General features: G+C 36.8%; 1 long non-coding RNA gene across 1 annotated transcript; it reads right to left on the bottom strand.

Annotated features, from left to right (window-relative positions):
* Positions 1-6,243: 6,243 nt before the first annotated feature.
* Positions 6,244-24,482, bottom strand: LOC115517219. Its single transcript, XR_004343726.1, has 3 exons — positions 24,422-24,482; positions 10,604-10,730; positions 6,244-6,415 (listed from the first exon to the last, which is right to left on the bottom strand). It is a non-coding gene; the product is annotated as an uncharacterized LOC115517219 (long non-coding RNA).
* Between the last annotated feature and the right edge of the window lie 414 nt (positions 24,483-24,896).

Genomic DNA, 24,896 nt, shown 5'->3' with positions numbered 1-24,896 from the left:
AGCATAAAAGGACAAGGCACTTTTGCATGATGATCGTCTAATATTGCTCCCAATGAAAATTAGTTTTGTGATACTTGCCTCTTTAGAGACAGAATACACAGTAACTACCTTAAACCCTTCTGAAAGAGTAAAAACGCAAGAAGAATGGAAACAAATATTTCTATGCCCTGTTTCCTTTTCTACAAACAAAAGGAAGAAGATGGACATGGCTTTTCCCAAAGTTTGCCTAATCACTGCTTTGATCCAATTTCTAGAGTATGCAATACCACACAAATTCACCGAGTTCTTTATTTTATGAACAGCAGACCTTAATCAAAGTGATTTCTGTCAGGTTGAGGTTAAAAGGACATATTTGGAGGGCGGGGGTAAGAATCGCTTCCACCCCCAATCTCCTGGCAGAATTCTGAAAGTTCCTTTAGAATTCACCAGATGTTTCAGAATGATTCCTTGATCTGGAGGTGTGAAGATCTGTAATCTATGTGACCCTCCTGCCGATACTTGACTTATGCCAAAACTTGAAATCACAGATCCTGGGCCAGGAAAAATACTATTTCCCCTTCACCTTGTGTAGCTCTAGGAAACCTAGATTCATGTTTAACCTCCTGGGGGAACTCTTAAAAATCTGAAACCCATGCTCCATCCCAGACCAGTGAAATCAGAGTGAAATGTAGGTATCAGCTGCACTTGATTGTGCACCCAAGGTTGAGGATAAGGTTGGGTATTTTTTCAGGATCATGGGATTCGTTTTATAAAAAGGGCATCGTTTTTGCAAAATAATTTGGAAGCGGTAGGCGTTCCCCATGCTCTGTCTTTTAATTAGGTCTGGAAATGTGCGAGTTACAAACACAATAGCTCTGACTCTTCAAACTCCATCTCTTCTCACATCTTGAGAACACCTTAAGGGCTGCTAAGGGACTGTCTGAGGATAGGTCATCTAGCTTTCCAAGTCCTACAGCTTCCCTCATTTTAGCTGAAGAAGGGCTGAGCAAGAACAATGTTTTGTTTTGTTTTTTTTTTTTTCATTTTTGACAAGTTATGAAAAAAGTTGCAAATTCTGCCTACACAACTATATTGTACAGTCATGAATGTGAAAGAGAGGGTGGGATTTAAGCAGGAGCTTAAATTATGAGCAGGACAGAACATACTAACCTTTTAAAAATACCTTTTAGGGCTTTTTGAAACAATGAAGAATATAAACATATACATATAAATTTCTTGCCAAGAAGAATAACCTGGAATTGAGCTTGAAGAAGAATGACTATAAATCCTGCTCTGCCTGGACAGTCCCCGTTTATACCTATTGTCTCTGTGTATTACTAACAGTACCTTCTTTGATTCAGAGTGTCCTGTTTGGATTGTGAATTACACTATGAGGGATTAGAGAGTTCAGATTGAACAGAGAACTCAGTTTAAAAAGTAGAGACAATGGGGCACCTTGGTGGCTCCGTTGGTTCAGCAGCCGACTGGCTCATGATCTCATGGTTTGTGAGTTTGAGCCTGCTTGGGATTCTCTCTCCCTCTCTCTCTGTCTCTCCCCTACTTGTGCTTTCCCTCTCTCAAAGTAAGTAAATAAGCTTTAAAAAAAGAGTAGAGACAAGATACATGAATTGTACATAGCAAATGCTCAATAAGTATCATTTGCTGTAAGACTATCGTCATTATTATTAATTCACAAGCAACATGTTTTACAGGCAGTCTACAAGTATTAAAAGGAAACAAAACACATACTGCCAGATTTCAACCACATCTCTACAATTGAAAATTGGTTTCCTCTGCATTCCCACAAGTGGTAATACAGTGTCATCTTTGAAAATAGAGGGCGGTTTTCTTACTCCTTTTTCTATAAAAAAATGTAATTCAAGGTAATTAAAAAGGATTTTGTCTTCGAAATGTCAGAGGGTGTGTAAGATGTAATGTAAAGATAGTTTTTAATCATTACTAAATAGATGGCCTTCCTTCTATTATTATCTAAGCTTAGCGATTTATGTTCGATGGTCTGGGACAAGAAAGCAGAAAAGAAATTAATTAAAAATGAAAAAGACAGGAATGGCATTTAGATCTGCTTTAAGTACTATCTAAAATGTTCTCTTGTTTTGACTTACTCCAGAAGGAAAACTTAAAACAATGAGTAAATGAGTATAAGTTACAAAGAGGCATATTTTAGCTCAACATAAGGATTTTTAAAATAGAGTTGTCCAACAGAATGGATTGTTTCAGGAAATGATGAGCTCCTTTGCTGAAGATATCCAAACTGAGACCGGATGAGCATATGCCAAGGATGCTGCAGGAAACATTTCTGCACTGTGTGGGAGGTTAGCCAACAGAAGATGATGCCTTAGGTTCCTTCCAATGCTAAATTGTATAAGTCCTATGACTATCGCAAACATGAATAACTACCTTAATGATACAAATCCCAAGGCCTGGTTAAGAAATTGAAAAAAAAAGAAAAGAAAAGAAAAGAAAACCAACCAAACAACGAACTTTACTCGGGTTCTAGGGAAAACAAAGCATGTGAGGAAGCCTTTTTTTTTGAATGTGAAGATAAGAGAAGTTGCTACATTCTAAAAGTATACGCTTTATGATAAATGCAGTTATTTTATAAAATTTAAGGCAACCAATAAAGCATGCATTTTCAAAAGATAAATGAACTGAAGAATAAAGAACCATTTGCTGAATTACCAAATTAATCCAAAATAGGATAAGAAGCTAGGCAGAAAGCCACTGAAGGAAGGTTTTCCACAGTCTCACAGTCCCATGGAGAAAAAAAAATAGAGTTCAGAAACTTATAAGGGGGAGAAATCCTGATTAAAAACCCTAGGATTGCAGTTAGAAACCCAGGTATCCACAATAGCAAAGCAGAGACAAAAAAGTGGTAGATTGAGCAATTACCAAATCTGCAGTTAAATCTCAGGATCAGAATAAGGTAATCTGCCAACATTGTATTGCTCAACCAGATCCACAGAGAAAGTTGACATTATCCAGAGTCACTACAGTTTAGCAAACATAGTTTTTGATATTAATAAAACACACACACACACACACACACACACACACACACACACCCCAAAACAGGACAGGAGATAGAAACCAAATCAGTAGATGAGCGATTTATTGGAATTCTCAGGTTGGAAACAAAGAACTATGATTAATAGTTTTAAAAAATAAACGACACGAAAAATTTATAGATTCTAGAGAGGTAGAACTTATTTAGAAAATCAAATAGAATTTCTAGGACCAATAATAAGTGGAAATAAGAACAAGATTCGTGGGTTAAATACAATGTTGGAAACTGAAAGGGGTAAGTGATCTGGAAGAAACACCAGAGAGTATTTGGGTTGAAATCTGGGTAATAAAAGGAATGAAAATACTAAAAATTTTAGCTATAATATATGAATGAAAAAAAAGTATACTTCATGTTCAGACTGTGGAGGAGAAAAATAATAGGACAGGAAACAACTGAATAAATAACGGCAAAGGATTTCCAAAGTGAAAAGCATCAAGGCAAAGAAAGACACATAATAGCAATACTGCTAAAAACGATAAAGGAAAAAAAAGTTGAAAATAGCCAAAGGGGAAAAATATACCTTACTTTCAAAGGTACAGAAATAAGAATAATAGTTGACTTATCAATGGAAATAATGAAAGGCAGACAATGGAATGACATTTTCAAGCTGCTGAAAGACAATTGTCATCCTGGATTTTATACCCACCAAAAATGTTCTCCAAAGTGAAAGTGAAAGTGAAATAGACAATAGCAGACAAACAAAAAGAAAATGAAATATCCTCAATGAAATGCATACAAAAGTTAGTTCTGCTGGCAAAAGGAAAATGATTCCATTAAGATACAAAATAGATGAACATAAGGGAAGAGAAGCAAAAATAATGTAAAAACAGGGAGGGGGACAAAACATAAGAGACTCTTAACTACAGAGAACAAACTGAGGGTTGCTAGGGGGGTGTTGGGTGGGTGGATGGGCATTAAGGAGGGCATTAAGGAGGGCACTGGTTGGGATGAGCACTGGGTGTTATACTCCAGTATATTCATCTGTATATTCCAGATGAATCACTGGAATCTACTCCTGAAATCACTATTGGACTATATGCTAACTTGGATGTAAATTAAAAATTAATTAATTAATTAATTAATTAATTAACGTTAAAAAACAAAAAAGGAAAATGATTCCAAATGGAAGCATAGAAATTCGACAGGAATAATAAAAATGTGGGTAAATATAAATGAATACTGATGGTACATAGCAGCAATTACAACACTTTCTGGGGGAATAAAATAGATGCATTAGTACAATGATTGATGACAATAACACAAAGGATGGTGATATGTAGTATTCTAAAGTCCTAGCATTGTTCAGGAAGTTTTAAATGTATGGAATTATATTATGTTGTAATAAGATCAGACTGTATGGTGTATTCTTCAGGATAGGCACTAACCATAATAAAAGAATGTGTAATTAACAAATCAACAGGGGCATCTGGGTGACCCAGTCAGTGTTTGACTTTGGCTCAGGTCATGGATCTCACAGCTTGTGAGTTCGAGCCCCATGTCAGGCTCTGTGCTGACAGCTCGGAGTGTGAAGCCTGCTTTAGATTCTGTGTCTCCCTCTCTCTCTCTCTGCCCCTCCCCTGCTTGTGCCCTGTCTCTCTTTCTCAAAAATAAATAAACATTAAAAAAATAAAAAAAAAAAAGAGTGGGGTATAATAATGAAGGAAATCTGTTTAACCTTAAATAATGTAAAGAAGGAAAAAAAGGAACATGAAACAAGTGAAGAGAAGAAAACAGTTATACACACAAATACATGAGTAATTACATTAAAAGTAGTTGCTTTGGTTAAAAAATATTTCACACTAGATTAAAAAAACTGTAAGAGGAGTGCCTGGGTGGCTCAGTCCATTAAGTGTCAGACTCTTGATTTCGGCTCAGGTCATGATCTCACGGTTGGTGGGATCAAGCCCTGTGTTGAGCCATGCACTGGGGTCTATGCTGACAGTGCAGAGCCTGCTTGGGACTCTCTTACTCCCTCTCTCTCTCTCAAATTAAATAAATTAACTTTAAAAAATACAATCAGATGCTATTTATAATTGATATTCTTTAAATATAAGGATAGAGAGAGGAGCCTGGGTGGTTCAGTCGGTTAAGCGCCTGACTCTTGGTTTTGGTTCAGGTCATGATCTCACAGCTTTGTGGGTTTGAGCCCCACATGGGGCTCTGTGCTGGCCTGCTTGGGATTCTCTCTCTCTCCTTCTCTCTCTGCTCCTCCCCACTCATGCCTTCTCTCTCTCTTTCTCTCTTAAAATAAATAAACAAACTTAAAAAAAATAAATATAAGTATAGAGAAAGGTTGGAAGTAAAAGGATACAAAAATATATAGCATTGTAACTCTAACCAGAAAATCTGCTGCAGTTATTCTACTTTTAAAATGGATGATAAATGATAATCCATCAGAAAGAAAACAATTCTAAATTTGCTTTCACATACCTCCAAATATCTAAAGCAAAATGGACAAAACTTAAAGGAGAAGGCAAACCCTTACAACCAGTTCCATCAATTATTGGTAAAGAAGGGAAAGGAAAAATACCAGCAAAGATATAGAAGATCTAAAGAATACTTTCAACAAACCTCCTGTAAGTGGCATATATACAGCACTGTGCCCAACAGTAACAGAATGCACATTCTACATAAATGAATATGGATCATTTTCCAAAGTTGGTCATGTGGGCCATAAAGCAAGCCACAACCAATTGCAAGAGACTAAAATCATCTAGAGTACATTCTTTGACCACTACTTACTTAATTAAGCTGGAAATCAATAACTAAAAAATAACAAATATCTTTGTTTCCTATCCTAAATGAACACTACAATAAATAAGAACAACCAGAAGTTTTCCATTGCAGAAACTGATCCAGAAATTATTTTCAAACATTTAAAACCATGCTGTAAAATAAATTTGCATTGATTTTCAGCTAATTACCAAAAATCTGCAGAGCATTTGTTTTGATTAACTTTGTATAGATGAAATAATACATAAAATTGCTTAATTGTTTTTGCCAATAAATGATGTTCCCCTCTTAAAGATGTCACTCTACATACCTGGGATCACTAATATGATAAAGATTATACTTGAATTGAAAACTTTGTTATTAAAAAAGGGCCAACCTGTCAACTTCACATATTTAGTCAATTGCCACAAAAATAAGAAAATCTTAAGCACATCTACTAACCTTGATAGACTGACTGTATGGTCCAATGCCAGCAGGTGCTCAATGAGAAATACTCTGAACATGGAGAATTTCTTTGGGACGAGAGGGAGACCATCACCAATCTTCACGTCACTCTGGTGGGCAAGGCAATCTACTGAGAAACGTATTCCTTCCAGCAACCTAGTTTCTACACGTACTCTGAAAAGTAAGCCAAATTGAAAGGAATGAGGTAAAATTAAAAAAATCAAACCCCAAAGCATGGTAATCAATGTGGAAAGATCGTTTATTGTTGTGGGTTAAGTTATCGGATGGAACCTAAACATTTATTTTTTGTTCCTTTCCTAATTCTAGTGAAGCAACAGTAATACTATAAATCTAAAAATACATCTTTAGCAATGCTGCAAAGTTAGAGGGGTGCTAACAGCATACCAGAAGAGGAAGGAATTTCTGGAAGGTATGAAGCAAGACTATGAAAGAAAAACTGGGGAAAAATTGCAACAAAGTAGAGAATTTGCAAACTCAAAACAAAACAAAAACAAAGAAAGGATATTACATTCAACAATTATAACTTTCACCTCTTTGCTGGTTCACATGGGGTGATGTAAAAGTTAGTCTATTTAACCTCCAGTTCACTAAACTGATCTTCAGCCTGTTCTATTATTCAGCCTGAGTGATTTTTTTAATGTTTATTTTAATTTTTGAGAGAGAGAGAGAGAGAGAGAGAGAGAGAGAGAGAGAGAGAGGGAGGGGCAGAGAGAGAGGGAGACACAGAATCGGAAGCAGGCTTCAGGCTCGGGGCTGTCAGCACACAGCCTGACATGGGGCTAGAACACATGAACAGCGAGATAATGACATGAGCCGAAGTCAGATGCTTAACTGACTGAGCCACCCAGGAGCTCCTGGCCTGAGTGATTTTTAAGAAATCACTAATAATTTCATTTTCATAGCAGCTTTTTATTTTTTTCAATTTTTCAAGTTTATTTCTTTTGAGAGAGAGAGAGAGAAGGGAAAAAGAGAAGCCTAAGCAGACTCCACACTCAGCATGGAGTCCACCGTGGGGCTCACTCTCACGACTGTGACATCATGACCTGAGTCAAAATCAAGAGTTGAATGCTTAACTGACTGAGCCACCCAGGCACCCCCATAGCAGCTTTTCAAAAAAGCTATTATCTACCTTGGGTGCCTGGGTGGCTCAGTTAAGCATCAGACTTCAGTTCATCTTATGGTTCGTAAACTTAAGTCCCTCTCAGGGGAGCACGAGCCCTGCTTTGGGTAAGCCCTGCTTCTCTATCTCTCTCTCTCTCCCTCCCTTTCTCTCTCTTCCTCTCTGCCCCTAGTGGGATTCTCTCTCTCTCCCTCTCGCTCTGCCCCTCACTCACTTGCACCCTCCCTCTCAAAAAAAAAAAAAAAAGAATATAAAAAAATTAAAAAAATATTATCTACCTCAATGTCACTAAAGATATTAAATAGAATAATTTTGAAGTTTTCTTTATCAAATTAACTTTGTTTCCACAAAAGTTCCATTGTTTTATTTGTTGAGTTCCTTGCCTCTTTGTGCTTGTGTTGGTTATTCTTGAATTTTGGTTCTTGGTTATCTACTCATATTTATATGCATGGATCTTGATTACTGAATATTGTTACCTGGAGTGTATTTCAAGTGACAATGTTCACCGGAACATTGTTCTGACAGCAAAGATGATTCCCTGGTGTTGGCTACACTTACAGGCTGGTTTGTGTATATACCATACCTTTTTGGTGGACACATTCCCTTGTTTTGGGGGCCCCACTAATCAGAAGAGACCCTATCCCATTAAAATCCCCTTTGGGACTCTCTCATATCATATTTAGTTTTCTCAGTTTGTGGCTTTATCCTGTACTTGGTAGAGTCAGCTACTTTGAAAGCAGAGTGCTGGTATAGTTGTTCTAACACCTTGTAATTAATTGGCCAACCAGACATAGCCTATTCCTCTCAGTTCCTTATAGCTGCTAATCATGGGCTTATTCCTTTTGTTTTGGAAGATCTTTTCCATCTCTATGGAGCTTTGTTGGGATATGCCATCAGTCTTATCCTATTTGCTTTGTATCTTCCAGAAATTTGTACTTCTGATAGACCCCTTCCCTGCTTTCTGTAGTTGCTATGGATTTATTATTGTTTTATATTTCTTGTGTCAGTTCAATAGAATTCTGGTAGGGAGGAAAGACAAAAGCTGTCAAAATGTTCAGTCAGTTCTCTTGAACCAGTATATAAATTTCTGTCAACTCACTCGAACTGAGTGAGCAATTAAACAAATGTAATCTGATAACACTTTCTAGTTTACTGAAATGGGAGCCATCCATCTTAATTCCAACTCTCCATTAACGTTTTAGTAAATTCACTTAGACTCTGCTTTTCTAACCTTTCTTCAATATTAAGAAGTACACTGTCCCACTCCCCAACTCTTTCTCTCTTTTGTATCTCTAATCTTTCTCCTGTGGGTCCTTCTTTTCTTCTACAACTGATGATAAATCTTCCCTATCCCCCAAATAGCTCCTCAATTCAACCTCTCTCCTATCCTTCACAGCCCTTTCATTAACTCTAAGCCCTATAGCGATGAACACTGCCAAATACTCACTCTTGAGGAAGTTTTCCTTGGAGTTCCATGATCCTATCTCTTAGTTTGAAGTTAGTGGGATAATGGGGAGTGGAAAGAGCATAATGCCAAAGATAGAGAAGAATCATGAAAATTCATCAGGAATGGGGAAAGGATGGAAAACAATGCTGGAGCCTTCATAAGTCAAAACCTATGTTCTTTCTTTTCTTAGTCTTCATCTGCAGCAATGAACACCACTGAACCCTCTCTCTGAATGTAACTTCCTTAGAATTCCATGGTATTATTTGAACTGGGTCTTCTTCTCACCTTTTTGACAATTCCTTCTTAGTCTGAAGGTAGTCATACAATGCAGGAGGTTTCTACAATATGGAGTATAATCTGTAGGAAAGTCAAAGATTAAAAAAAATTCCTTGAAATTCATCAGAATGTGGAAGGAAAATATAGAAAATAGGACAAACAGGAAAACAGGCTGGAAGTAATATAAAGTAAACGGTGGACCTGGCCGGTCAGTGGGTTAACTCTGGGTTTCAGAGCCACTGAAGTCTGTGTAGGAAGTTGTAATCTTAGCGTTGTCTACACAGTAGAATGGCTGGCAGATGCCAGGTACTTGAGCCCCTATCTGTAAAGCACCCAGTGAGCATTTCTTATCTCATTTGCCTAATAGTAATAGAGATTCTCATATCCTGGTCACTCTTCACTAGTTCTGGGGTGAAATGGGTAGCCTGCTCATGCCTGAAAGCTGTTCACTGTGTCACCTGAAATAGGCCCAAAGCAAAGCAGATGTTCCTGGTTTCCCTGGGTAATGCCAGAATACTCTGATCATTCCTTTATCTCCTGCCTACTAAGTATTAAAACATTTTCTCATTCATAAATCACTTTCTGCTTATTAACCTGTGCTGGGCCTTGGGTTGTTTCACAAAATTATATTACCTAATTCTTAGAGAGTTAGAGTCTCTAAGTCTAAGAAAAATCTTCTTCCTTTCTTTCTTTTAAAAGATGTATCTCCCTGGAATAGTGTTTTGCATAAAAATTAAATGACTACCAGTCTCTAGAAAACTTCCCAGAAAATCAACTTTCCTGTCAAATTACTTTAAGCATTTTCTGTGATACAATCAAAACCATTTTCTTTTTCTTCCTTGATTTACTTTGAAGGTTAAGTATTTCAAAAATAATTGAAAAATATGATTAAATATTAGTCAATTTCCTTGGTCAGTCTTATATAGTCAAAAAAAGAACAAAACATGTGGTGTTCAGTTGTTTAAAAGTATGTCTGAAACCATTTATTTCAAGGATAAGGAAACCAGGCCAAGTTGGACCATTTGAAAATGAACATAGATTGGAAGCAGAGGTGAGGGGAGAGAGTAAGAGGAAGAGTGTACTAGCTCTGCAAAGATGCCTTCTTGACCTCATTGCCAGTACCTCTCTCCAGTATTAATTTTCCTCTGCGTATATTCCAGACTCCTTTTACTTCTCAAGCCGTACCATGAATGCATGTCTCTCTGTGTGTGGATTACTGACAATGGTTGTTAAAGAACAGTAAGAATGGCCACGTAAGACAGGGATAGAAAAGAAGCCTGTGATAACAGATCGTGCTAGGAAACATGAAAGACACATACATTTGGAAAGCAACACAACCACTCTACTAATGGGAGAGAGCACGATAAAGGGCAGGCTTGGGAGCCAGACAGAGCAAGGCATGAAACTGGAATGGGGATTTCAACGAGATAACCAGAAAAGTGCCTCATGTCAGGCATTCGGGCAACTTTCTCTTCATATGACAGCAATAGTTACCTACCTCGCAGGCAGACAGAGGTGAATGTGGTCACATATGCTGAGTTAGCAGCCGGGAAATTCTTCACGCTTTTTCAGATAGGTGGACCAAAATGATATCTTTAAATTCCATTTCCCTAATTTAATAGGAGCTGCAGAAGAAAAGAGATTTTCATAAGTTCAGGAAAATTGTAATTAAAATTCTTCTTCTAAACAATTATTGGTGATATTTTGAGTAGGCTTCATAGAAAATATATTCCATATATATATTTCTCATAATGTACTAGTGTGACTGTAGCACTTGGTGATGAAATAATGCAGAGGTTGGCAACCTTTTTCTGTAAAGGACTAGATAGTAAATATTTTAGGCTTTGCAGGACAAGAGGCAAAAATGAAGACATTATATAGAACATAACATTTTGGAAAATCTAACAAAATGTAGACAACAAATTGCTTTATTAGCAAAATTCAAAATACAACAGTAATAATTGAAACATTAAAAAATACGTCGATTAATGAGAAGAATGGAGTTCTCTTTTCTTTTGGGATAACATTTCACTCAATAAACTTTCAACGTTAGTATTCCTGACATCAAAATGGTTGCAAAAGGTCATCTGTAAAAATCATTCTTAGCTTGTGGGTGGTATCAAAAAGGCAGCAAACTGGCTTTGGTCTAAGAGCTTTAATTCATTGAAGCAGTACTCAGCTCTAAAGCTATCATGATTTGGCCTTTTATAAAAATTAAAGTGTGACTTTAAACTTCAGGTTTTAGAAAATCAATCAATTATAATTCACCAATTTTTTTCCTGATAAATTTTATATTAATAACATTAAATAAATGAATACATTTTTAAATGTTAACATTATGGAAAAACAATCTATTGGTTTTTATTTTAGCATACTTCCAATGAGTAATCTCAATGTTTTTAATAACTCATCCCTTAGTGAACAATAGCCAGAATAAGGAAAGAAACCATTACCCAAATTTCAATTAAAACAAATTGATCTTATTTTTGACCTCTGAAATTTCTTTTTTTAAAATTTTTTTTTTCAACGTTTATTTATTTTTGGGACAGAGAGAGACAGAGCATGAACGGGGGAGGGGCAGAGAGAGAGGGAGACACAGAATCGGAAACAGGCTCCAGGCTCTGAGCCATCAGCCCAGAGCCTGACGCGGGGCTCGAACTCACGGACTGCGAGATCGTGACCTGGCTGAAGTCGGACGCTTAACCGACTGCGCCACCCAGGCGCCCCTTGACCTCTGAAATTTCTTGTAATGCCCTTTATGCTAAATCTGACATTAGAACACTTTCTATTTGATTTGCCTTAGATTGTAAATACTAGAAAATTAAGATAAATACAATTTTCTTCAAGATTGTTGATTATTTACATATATTGCTATCACTTACTTTCTCCAAAGCTCTAGAAAATAATGAGCTAAATCTTCATGGAAACAAACACCAAAAGGATTTAATGTGATAAAGAAGCTAGAAACCAGAACCACATCTGAGGAGACTGAACATCACAAATAAAACAGAAAAGGGCAATAAAATTCTTGGGATGAAGTTAATCCTGGGATGACCACTGACTTTATAGAACTCAGTTGTTAAGGAACTTGGGAGAAATTCTCTCTCCTTTAAGGTGATTCAGTTAGAACTGAGAATCACAGACAAAGAATGCTGAGAAGATAACTGAGCAGCTAATTATCAGTAAAGTGACAAAAGGAATAGGTTTTAATATATATGATATATTCTGAATAAAAGAAAATAGCTACAAAACAAAATAATAACTTACAGTTCCATTTGAGGATCTTAAGCTGTTTTCTAAATTAATATTATGTCATTCTTACACACTAAAAAATTATGTCAAAATAACAATTTATTTCTTGTGCCAGCAAACAGTGATATTCTTTTCTTGCCAGATCCATTTATTTGGGCCGGGGCAGGGCACTAACTTCTCTTATTCAACATTCACGGGTGATAGTCTTTCTTAAAGTACTAAGAAAATGAATTAAAATTATTCTAATGTGTTATAGCTTGATATGCAAGTTAATACTTAAAAGTAAGCCAAAGATAAAAGGTTAAAAGTGAGATCTCTAAGCAAGGATTAAATATTTAGTCTTAAATTTAAAAAAAAAATCCCATTTATTAGAACTGGCTATAAGAATTCCGAAATATTTGACTATTGGAAAGATTTTTGAATTTCATTCTTTATATTTTTCAAAGAAAGCACTGCTATTTTTCCAAGTTCAAGTATAATTCTGCTCAAGAATAGAGATTGGGCCCAGATGAGCTCTTGCCGTTCCTTTCTGGTTGGTGATCATTTGCTAAATGTGGCACTCAACAGCATTTACACCTAGGAGACAGAGGATACCATTATAAAGCAGAGAATCTGAAGCTCCCATGTCAGAATCCTTCTCCAACTGCTCCTAGTCTAGAAGTAACAGAGAATTAGAAACTTCCCTCACTCACATCTATGTTTTCAATAGGTCTGACAGCTGGAGATCTTGAATTGAAACTCATGTTATACAAAATACATCTACTTTTAGGATTTGGAATTTTCAACCCACAGCTATTCCCTGAGGATGACAAACAGGTGATAAAAGATACCTGACTCACTTGCTGGCAACACCTGGCTGGTTTGCTTGCCTACTGAGAACACTTGGGATGGAGCTGCTTCCACTCTTGATGGTCTAGGGATACTGAAGTCCTTGCACTACGATGCTGAGAATACTAGGTGTCCTGATTATATGCAGCTATCCCCACAAACAGTAGTAGATAAGAGATGGGCTGAAAGGTCCACTATTATTCATAGCTCCCCAGAAGATGAAGGCTATCTGCTACTGTGGCAATCTCCCTTTTCCTCCCGACAAGTCTGTAGTGGGTCAGGGTGCTAAGGAATGCTACTCTGGGAGCATCAAGATGCACTTCACTGCTTTTTAATTCTTTGGAGATTATCCTTTTCATTATCCCATTGGGCTATCTGGATTTATGACACGTTAATGCCGAGAATTTTCAACTAGGAATTTCTAGCTGAAAATATAATTTTTGTCATAGAAATTGATTTGCAAGAAAAAGTTTGTTTAGTCATGCACATGTTATGAAAAAATGATTTGAGACAGCTACTTGTGAAAATTTACCTTGCCAGCAACTTTGTCAGAATCTGTTACCCTGCTAACTTTATAAGCAAGAAACAATATAACCACAACGTTTAAAGTACTTGGTCTCTTGAATTCAGAAAATTCTCTTTCAACTAGACTATATTGAAAAAAAAAGTATTATGGATATTTTAAAAATATATTCTTTATCATTTTTGTGTGTCCTAAATATCTTGAAAATTTGAATAACTATAGAAAGCTATACCTTACCATATTAGTAAAAGTAAAAGATATTAATAATAGTTTGTGCAAATTTTGGCAAGTGTGTGAGAAAAGTTGGAATTCATGCACATTTTATAGGCATATAAATTGGTTCAACATTTAAAAAAAATTTTTTTAACGTTTATTTATTTTTGAGACAGAGAGAGACACAGCCTGAACAGGGGAGGGCCAAAGAGAGAGGGAAACACAGAATCTGAAACAGGCTCCAGGCTCTGAGCTGTCAGCACAGAGCCCGACGTGGGGCTCGAACTCATGGATCGTGAGAACATGACCTGAGCCGAAGTTGGATGCTTAACCGACTGAGCCAACCAGGCGCCCCTGGTTCAATGTTTTAAAACAGTAATTTAACCAAATGTTCAGAGTCCATATTTGGAATACGAAAGATACAACTTTTGGAAGATAACAGGGTCTTCATGACTTTGAGATAGGGAAATATTTTTCTTAAATGAGACACAAAAAGCATTAACCTTAAAAGACAAAAAAAAAAAAAAAAAGAAAAAAAGAATAAATTGTTCACCAAAAGACATCACTGAGAATGAAAAGGGAAGCCACAGTATAGAAGATGATATTGCAACACACATCTCTGACAAAGGGCTTACATTTAAAATAGTAAGAAGGCTCTTAGTGATCAATTAAAAAGTATGACAGATAATCTTGTAAAAGAATGTACAAGAGACTTACACAAACACTTTAGGATTTCCAGATGGCTAAAAAGCAAGCAATCACAGGACTACTAATTAATACAATGAGATACCACCATGAACTCACTAAGACGGCACGTATTAAAAAGACTGACATTGTAAGTGTTGGTGAGGCTATGGGGCAAATGGAACTCTACTAAACTGCTGGTAGGAATTCAAATTGTTTCACACACTTTAGAAAACCCAGCAATTCTACTCAATGAGAATGCATACACATGTAAACAAAAGTTCCATAGAAGAGTATTCATAGCACAATTATTTGTAATAGCCATTTAATGCCCAAAAGTCCATCCTAGAATGGATAAAGTGTAGTATATCCATACAAAGGAATACTCTTCAGAAAAAGATTTAAAAGAAAAGATGAACCCAAGCTGTCTGTACAACAACATGGAAGACTCTCATCACCATAATGTTGTGAGAAATGAAATGAAAGAAGCCAGGCACTTTGGATTCTGTGTCTCCCTCTCTCTCTGCTCCTCCCCCACTCATGCTCTGTCTCTCTCTCTCTCTCTGTCTCTCTGTCAAAAATAAATAAACGTTAAAAAAAATTAAAAAAAAAAAAAAGAAAGAAAGAAGCCAGGCACAACAGAATACCTGAGAATGAACGTTTTCATTTGTGTAGTGTTCAAAAACAAGCACTCCTAATTACCTGTGGTATTAATTGTGAGAACGGTGCTCACCTTCAGGAGAAGGGGAAGGAATGGTGACTGGGAAAGTCACAAAGCTGAGGGGAGGACTTCTGCAGTCCTGATAAAGTTTTATTCCTTGGCCTGCATAGCAATTATGCAGGTGTGAGCACTTGTGAAAATTCACTCATCTGTGTATTTGATTCTTGCTCTTTGTGTTAATACATCAACAAAATGATACAAAGCAGTTGTATGGATTTCACTAAAGTGATTCTCCCAATATCATTTCATTCACGCACAGGTGACTGGACAGACACATTTCTTCCAGCTTCTCCATTTGCACAGCCACCATCTTCTAATAAGTTTTGGTCATGTCACCTGTATTTTTAAACATTTTCTCTCACCATCCTTTCTGTGTTACTGCATTTGTCTTTTTCTTTGAAGTGGTAGATAATAACCCTGAGAGCATCCAAGAGTAGTTTTGGGTGGAAGTTTTAGTCTGAATGATCATGTCTTCTCAAACTAAGGACAATTTTCTTCTACTTTATAAAATATCTCTCCTCTACCACCAATTTGTGTTCTGTTTATTTTAAAGTGGGGCCCACATTTTTCTTCCATATCTCTCAACTTCTCTTCCATATTTTCCAGTTTGTTATATATTCTGGGCCATATCCTTGACAGGTGGGAAATTATTAGATTATAAACTTGTTCTTCTGTTTTGAACTGTATGCTTTGTCTCTGAAAGTCAGGTTAACATACACTTGATTTCAGGAATCCAAGTAGCTTTCTGAATGAATTTATCAATATTTTTGGAAACATCTGGATTTTCATTGAATTTTTGAGTTTTTTCACTCACATATATTATTCAAACACAGTGAAAGAATAAAGGAAAAATAATGAAGACAATGCTCATGGATGAGTTTGAAAAAGATGCTAAATTCCACCTTGTCAAATATTATACAATGCAGACATTAAGTAATTAAGCTGGATTCTTAAAAAGTTAAGGTCCAATTCTGAATATGGCATTTAAAAGAACATTCTATTTAAGGAATAAAGAATAACATCTATTCTTAGAATCTATTATAGAATAACATCTATTCTATGATGTTATTAAGATATAATATGCTTTAGACATGTCATTTTCCTATGAATGCCTTTGAATCATCTTTCTTCTAGAGAATTTTGGTTTTACGACTCGCTTAAAACAGTTTTTTGGTTTTGTTTCAATGAACATATTTGTGGGACGACAGCCAAGAAAAGGTGCCATTTGGGGAATGAAGGGGAAAACATTTTGTTTCTTTTTTTTTCTTGGGATATTTTTGTTTACAGAGAGAACACAGGTTGCCATCAAACTTCCAGATCTGAACAGCAGAGGTGACTGTCAGCATCACTTTGTTCCTAAAGTCAGTAGCTTTCCAAAACAGTGTCCTTGCCAGCTGACCTCTTTAGTTACTGCCACATTTAGACACGTTAACAAAAGCCTATTGTTTACCCTAAGTGGTATCATTTCATTTTTATGTATGGCTTGCTCAAGGTGAATTTATTTGTAAGGAGGATTACTGCTCTAGAGTTATTCCATTATTAAATTGCTCTAACAACACTGAGAAATTATTTTCAGCCACTAATTAAAACTAAATGCAGCACCAGAACCCATCCAGTAAGTATTTGCTTTGCTTCAGCACCTAGAAAATGCTGTCATTAGGATTCCATTGGAAATAATTTATTTGACAACATCTGACAAATTTCTACACTTAACTTTTCACTTAAAATTTCATAGCTAAGTAGCTTGAGAAAAGTACCTATATTTTTTAACACAATCCTTCAATGACAGCCATATAATGTAGGTACATCACTGACCTATGGAGAGGTCATATAGCATAGAAGTTAAAGGCAGAAGCATGAGAGCCAGAGTACTTCTGTTTATCTCACCAACTGACTACTTGTGTGAATTTAGCCTAACTAATTTTTAGATACCTCAGTTTCATCATCTGTAAAATGGGGATGACAACAGTACCTAACTCATAGGGTTGTTGTGAGGATAGATGAGTTAATACAGTGCCTGGCACATAGTAAGTATTAAATAAAATCCAGCAGAGTGCCTGGATGGCTCAGTCAGTGAAGCATCTGACCTCAGCTTAGGTCATGATCTCATGGTTCATGAATTTGGGTCCCACGCTGGGCTCTCTGCTGTCAGTGCAGAGTCTGCTTCAGATCCTCCGTCTCCCTCTCTCTCTGCCCCTCCCCTGCTTGCACTCTCTCTCTCTCTCTCACACACACACACAAATAAATATTTTTAAAAATTTAAAAAAATTTAGCCAATTCCTGTTTTTAGTGAGGAATCATTAGAGAGTGTCTGAAGATGCTAAATCAGTAGAGATATGCATGTATTGTATAAAGTTATAAGTCATCTTCCAAAAGACCTAAAGATAGAAATTGCTAACTTTAGAAGTCAAGGGAACGATAAACCCAATAAAAATAGACAAAAAATAGCATAAAAAATAAGGGCATAAGTTAGTTAAATACAAAACCACTCTTTCCTCTCGTGCCTTCTGGCTTTGCTATTTCTGTTACTCCTGATGCTTTTTAGCAGCTCTCTCTATGATTTCAAACATTGCCTATGCCCTGTCTTCCAAGCACTGAGCATATACACACAATCACATTGAAGCTGAGGAACCTGTAAACCCCAAGAAGAGAATAAAGATCGCCACACACAAGTTCCTGTGCTTTTCCATCTCTGCAATTTTTGCACTGGGTTGTGTAAAAATTCCTCAGCTTAACCTTCCAGCTCCTTAAGCTGATGTTTAGATCAGTTCTTCCTGCCATGCATCCCAATACCAAGGTTTCATTTTGTTTACAATTGACTCACTGTTACAACAGCAGCCCTTTTTGTTAAGTCAGCTGTACCTTCTGTAATTTATCTGATGCTAATGGTAATAATTAGTTTTCTTCTGCTTCTCAACTCATCTTCCCAAACAGGTAAATTATTCCTGTGTGTTGAATACGATGTCTGTCTTTTGTGCCTGTGTTGGTTTTCCTCAAATTTTTGGTGATTCTTGGTTATCACTTGATGTTTATGGATAAGCATCTAGATTCCTGATTACTGCTAGCTGCAATATATGTCCCCAGTCCTAGTGACAATATGTATTTTTTTCCTGATTTTGTGTATAAGCTCTGATTATATGGGCTCCGGCCATGCACCTAGGCCTTCATGTGGGCTTATCTTTTGGATGCAAGTATGCCTGCTCTCGTGAGGCCACCCAGTAGCCTACATCTCTAGCTGAGGAACAGAGTATAAGCAGAATGGAAGAAGCAAAATATACCCTATGTTAGATAAGGACAAGTGTTATTGAGACGTTTAAAACAAGGAAGCACAGACAAGATATTAGAGTGAGTATGTGGCATTCCTAGATAGGGCAGCCAAGGCAGGCCTCCCTGAGAAGGTGACATGCCCCCAGGGGCACAAAGTAAGGCAAGAATGTTCCAGGCAGGCTAAATTGCAAGTGCAAAGGCCCCATACAATGTCTGAAACTTCTGTAAAAGGAAGCTGTGTTAATCATTCACATTTTGCCTTTTGGAACTTCTACTGGTTCCCTATTTGCTTTGTGCTGCAATTTCAGATGTCGCAAGTTTTTGAAGTATTAAACACGTTAGTTCTTGCTGAGTGGTTATAATCTAGGTGCTTCGTAAAGGCTTTCTAAAATTGACTTTCCAAAATCATTATAATCTTACTACCAAAAAGTCCTGACTAAAATCTCCAGGGAAGGTCCTATAAGCAATGTTGAGAGTCTCTGAACTGGAAGTCAGGTGATATGTGCTCCAGTCCCATCCCTGCTGGTAACTTGCTGTCAGCCTTTGGTCTCTAAACTTCTTCAGTCCTCAGTTTCCTCACCTATGGAATGGGACAGGTGAGTTGATTCAGGTATCTTATGTCCACATTTTGTTCAATGAATAGGGTATTTTGAATAACCTTAGATTGAACTCTTTGGTTTAACTCTACTTTGCCCCAGTAAACATCGAAACTTGCCATCTTCTATCTGGCCCATTTCATTCCTTGTTATCTGCCTGACTCCTGACAAAACATCTTTTATGAACCCTCTAAGTTATAAGGGCATGGTACTATGACTGTACCCTGTTTATTAAACCCTCCTAAACTTAGGAGGCTGCTCTGGTTAGTTCATTTATCTTCACATAACAGGAACCATCGAAACTTCCACTCACTGGGATAAAGTTAGGAATACGTTGTGGAAAAATGATATTGAGTTTCTTATTTACTGATTGTGAAAAGGTGGAGGCTGTCATATCTGGGAAAAAACATACCCAGGACAGTTTTCAAGCAACTGCCTTTTATGCAGCTAAGGCAGGGTGAGGTGGCTGGAAGAGTCTTCATGGGATAAAAGTACAAGTCTTTGAACAATCTCCAAAGCTTTTTTTTTTTTTTTCTGCAAAAAAACCTTCATCTTAATCCTTAAATACAAATTGAATACACACTCTTGCCAGTAGATTTTAAGCTCTCTGAAGGCAGGACCTATTCCTTAGTTGTCTTTACATCTCAATGGCATGACATAGTACCGCACATAATACACATTCAACACATGCTTGTAGGTTGACTTATGTTCAAAATTTTCTGCCTCCCTTGTCTGCCTTCTGGCCCTCTGTGGCATCATACTCTCTCTTGTTTCTAGATCTCATAAGGCTATTTGTTGTCTTTGGCAAGGCAGCATTTTTCTCCTTCTTTCTCCTATCTTCACCTGATAACTCCCAAGACACCTGAATCCCCCCGAGATCTAGGTCAGGTGCATTGCTCTCTCTCTGTCTCTCCACCTCTCATACCTATTTTGTTATGGGTATTATTTTCACTAGACTCTAAATCCTGTGAGTGCAGACAACAAGTCTGTTTCCTTCTCTGTGGTACGCCTAGCATTTAGCACAGTTCCTGGCACAGGATAGATACTAAGAAAGTGTTTGCTCAATGAAAGTTATGAAAAGAAGGAGTCCTAGGATACAGCTGGTCAAAAGAAGAAAAGGTGATGAAAGAAATAGGTGATAAGAGGAAACAAAGACTTAAAATAATTTATCAAGGAAGATCAATCAAAGTTAAGTCCTGAAAAGTTATTTGAAACTAGTGCTCCAAAATGATTGCTAAAAAATTAAGCTGAAGAATCCTCATAGGTCACAATCCTTAATATTGAGATTTATTCCAAATAGGTGGGAACGGAATGCCGTTAAGTGCAAGCAAAGACACTTCCTTGGGGGTCAGTGAAATATATTAGAAAAGTATAAATTAAGGGTCACTGGAGAGGACTTAAGCAAGGCGAAGCACAGTATCAGATGCCTACAGTGTGTGCTAGCAATTATTCACATCCAGGATGTATTGACTTCTAAGATTATAACACACAAATGCTATCTGGAAATATTTGTTATTCGATAAAATATAGGGAGAGTATATAGAGTTGTGAAGGATGGGAGGAGTGTCAGCTTTCAAGACAGTAATAAACATTAAGAAGCAACCCAGTCTTAATTTTAATATTACTTCAGCTCACTTGTGAAATTCTAAATCTTAAATGTAGACTTCTGAATTCCTCCGGCAAAATTTATCTTCTTTGGGGGTTATTAAATCAATTAACCTTGGGAAGGGAAGGTTAAAAGGACTTCTGTGGGCTACGTTCTCACAGCATGAAAGAGAACAGGCAGAAGCCTGAGTGAACCACGGGTAGGGTTCAAGGAAAGGTTTACACTAGCAGATGATCAGCTCTGTTCTTGCTAAAATTTGGCAAAGAAATACACTGTGGTTTCTTCAGATGACAGCATCATAATTCATTTAGCTCTCTCCTACCTTTTCACAAAAAGGCCAAAACCCCACAGGAAATGTGAGCACTGACATTTTCTACCCAGGATCAAAAACCGACTATTTTGCCAGAAATTGAAAACAATATAGCTAAAACAGTAAATACAACAGTAATGTGTTGAAAGAAATAGGCTGCTGGACTGGCCAGTGACACAATCCATCATTTCTATTTTAACTTCTGATGGATAGAAAGGTAAAAAAGAAAAAAGAAACAAAAAATAACAAAAATATGTTTGGGTTGGCAGACTTCCATGAAATATAATGAAAACCAAATAAATGTCAAAAAATCCCTTTGCATTAATTTACAGATTATGCTCCACAGATTTGCACTAAACGCAGTACTTCTAATGGCAAGTTTGATTATATGTTTCTAGCTGATTTCCAGGCAGTTAAAAGCTAGCTTAAGGGCCATCTAGAAGGCCTGATTTCTTTTCTTTCCGCAAAATGCTAAAGCTTCTTTATCATTCTGTATTCAGCCATGAACTCAGCTGCACAAGCCAAATGTAAAGGTTTTATGGGCCAATCTATCATGTGAATTCGTGAACAAGAATACAAGCCTACTCATGCAGACGCTGAGGGTGATTTCCATTTTTATGAATGAAAAAGAACCCTGCATAAACATTCTTTATTTAAAGTTTTAAATGAAGAAAGATGCAAAACAAAATGGGAGCATTTTGTTTTATATGTCAATATCTTGTAAGAGGGGCAAAGTAAGGGATCTGGCTCACATGATTCCCAAGACAGCAGTATCTCCTTTGCATTAAGTACATAAATGAGATTTATGGCCACTGACCTAATCTTAGATGCCAAAATGTACAGCAGGAACAGCTTTCTGAAAAACTTAATTTAAAATTATGGTGTTAACAAAAGCATTTTAGGAAGCAGACAACACGGCTGGCATGCACGCACACAGGCATCTAGGAGAGCTGACTCTAGAAAGGAGCTGTGGGTATTTGCATAAAGCTTTTCAATACATCTCAGAGGTAATTTAAATCCACAGGTTTTCCTTTTTCTCCCTACCACCCTGGTGTTAATGAATTTCCAAATAAACTCATATCACCAGACAGTTGATTTTCACCACTAAAGGTCATTTAATACCAGACATTCATAGATTTGGGGGAGGCTTAGAATAAAGAAAAATAAATAAACCTGTTTATTCCTTTTCTGAATTTTAAAAGCAGGTTCCTTACCACTAAGTACTTAACTAGATTAGCACCTTGGAGAAAAGAAAAGGCTTGAGCAACTGCACTTGTAATACTTTATCCACTGAATGAGAGAAAATGGGTTGTGATACTGCTAATCCACTGGTAACCACTTGGAGATTTTCCTGAACACACTGGTTTTTGACCTGAAAAAGACCAAAAAAAAAAAAAAAAAAAAAAAAAAAAAAAAAAAGAAGAAGAAGAAGAAGAAGAAGAAAAAGAAAAAAAGAAAGTAGTAAAGGAAACCTACACTGACAGATATCAAGTCAACACTTTCTTAATATAGTCCCATAAAACAGAATTCCTGGAAAAAATAACATCCTGCAGAATAAAATGTCAAGTTGAAGAAACACATCCCTTCCCTTATCATTGGATTTTAACAAGTGAACTGTGTGCATAGTTGGAGGAGGTAAACATATAGTAACATGTTTTCCCAATGATTTCAAAAGCTTTTACTTTTAAATACAGATTTGAAGCATGAAAGTGTACACTTCAGGTATACCTACATATATCATCTCCCTGAAACAGATAAATCATGTCACTATGTAACATGTATATAGGGCTAAAAAGATTATCAAAGAGAATCGTCGAAATTTTGAAATTAAAATGCAGAGTTCAAAAGAATGTTGGATCATGTAAATTATCTGAACATTCAGTTCCAAATTCCTGTCTTAGTTTATGTTGTCCCTAAACAGTCTAAAATATGAACTTGGCTGTAGGTAATTTCTTTGGGAGGTGAATCCTAGGAAACAGAGTGAAGGAGGCGTGGGGAATGAGAGAGGGAAAGAAAAACCAATAATGCTGTTGAGTTCATTAATGATCTGGGCAACTGAGGATCAATTCTCCTGGGCATTCTCTGAGGAGCTCTGTAGAAAGTGCCTTAAAATTGCTTATCTGAAGGATGTCAGGCTGGTGCCTTTATTCACAATACCCTGTTTCCCATTAGTTGAGGGCTGTTGCAGGTGGCAGTGACTCCCTCACCCTTTCAGGCTTTCCTGGCATAAGGGCTGAGTGAGGTCCGCTGGTTTCAGAGAAAGCCTCAGGGAAGAAGAATGGAGGAATGCACAGCTCATGCTTCTGGCAGAACACTGTCAGTGTGCCTAGGGCTGTTCGGTACTGCTGTAGCTAGGGTCAGAGGTGAGATGACAGCATGTGACAAGGGCATCAGACACCTGTACCTCAGATGCTAGGTCACCTACAAAAGCTTTCACTACATGACTTTGAATCAGCTCACAGGATGGAGATTAGTAAGACTCTTCATAAATTCAAAGTTTTTGCTTTCTAAAATTCATTATTATTCCTAAATTAAAAAAAAGCTGCAAACAATCTAATTTATAAAAATAATTTGTGTTCATGTAACCAATCCAATTTCCTTTCCAATTAACATTTCTGTGTGTGTGTGTGTGTGTGTGTGTACTTTCTGAAGAAATTAATGTTTAAACTAGGCAAAAGAATGCACTTGAAATTTAAAGAAAAAGAGGAAAGAGAAGAGGGCAATGATGCTAAAAAAGAGAAAGAAAGAGTATCACCTAAATAGGTGTTTATGACAACTAATTTTCACATTGTGTCAGCAGTACAAAATTATTTAAATGGAAAATAATGTAATTATTTTTTCACCTCAATAAAGAACAATCTGGTTTGGATTAATTTAACATTTTTCAAATGGTTGCTTCAGCATCACGAACAAACACATTGTCTTAATTGTATTTTTTTAAAAAGACCATATATCATAGTGGTTAAAACTGCTCAGGCCTTGAGGTCAGATACTTATGTCTGAATTCTCACTCTACAACTTACCAGCTGTGCAAAATGGTAACAGTGACATATTTAGTAATACATTCAGTAATTGGTACTTTAGAATTAAACCACATGACATCATATAATATGTATGGAGCCCTCAGAAAAGTGTCCAACTCAGAATAACTGCTCGGTAACATTGTTTATTATTATTGTTGTTGTTAATATTCTGCAAAAATTAGGTGGTAAAAAGTCATAAGGGCAAGTTCGTAATTATGTGTGTACTCATATATTGTTACAGTACAAAGTAATAAAGGAGAAAGAGCATGTAACTGAGTAAAATATAGACTCACTGTTTTGTAGAAGGTGACTCCATGATTTCCAATGGGAGGTGGAGTTTCACCTTGGTCTTCTTCCCCTGTTATAGTGAGGACATTGTCCTCATTACGGTTCACCTCACATGAACGGCTACCCATAAACAGCTTGTCTGAGGATTCCAAATGCTAAGAAAAAAGATTAGTGAGCAGAATAAGAAATGATGACTCAGGAAGCTTTTTAAAAAAGCTGAAATCGGATAGGTAAGTAGAATTTACTTTTACTCAAGATAAAACTGAGAGGAAAAGCAAAAAGTTTACCCATTCATAGGAAAACGCGATTATCTGGGAATGGCAAGCAAGTTGATGTTGGTGACACCATGCGGTCTGTGAGCGGCGGAGAAGAAAAGAAGAGCTACAACAATCGCACAAATCCTTGGTGTATCACAATAATACAAAGGAACAAAGGCGTTATACTACAGCAGTGTAGAGTTGGGTGGTGAAGTGCTTAAGA

This window comes from Lynx canadensis, chromosome B3 (assembly GCF_007474595.2).
Source record: "Lynx canadensis isolate LIC74 chromosome B3, mLynCan4.pri.v2, whole genome shotgun sequence".
Taxonomy (NCBI): domain Eukaryota; kingdom Metazoa; phylum Chordata; class Mammalia; order Carnivora; family Felidae; genus Lynx; species Lynx canadensis.
The sequence above is the reverse complement of the archived record's forward strand: the minus strand, read 5'-3'. Positions and strand labels throughout refer to the sequence as shown.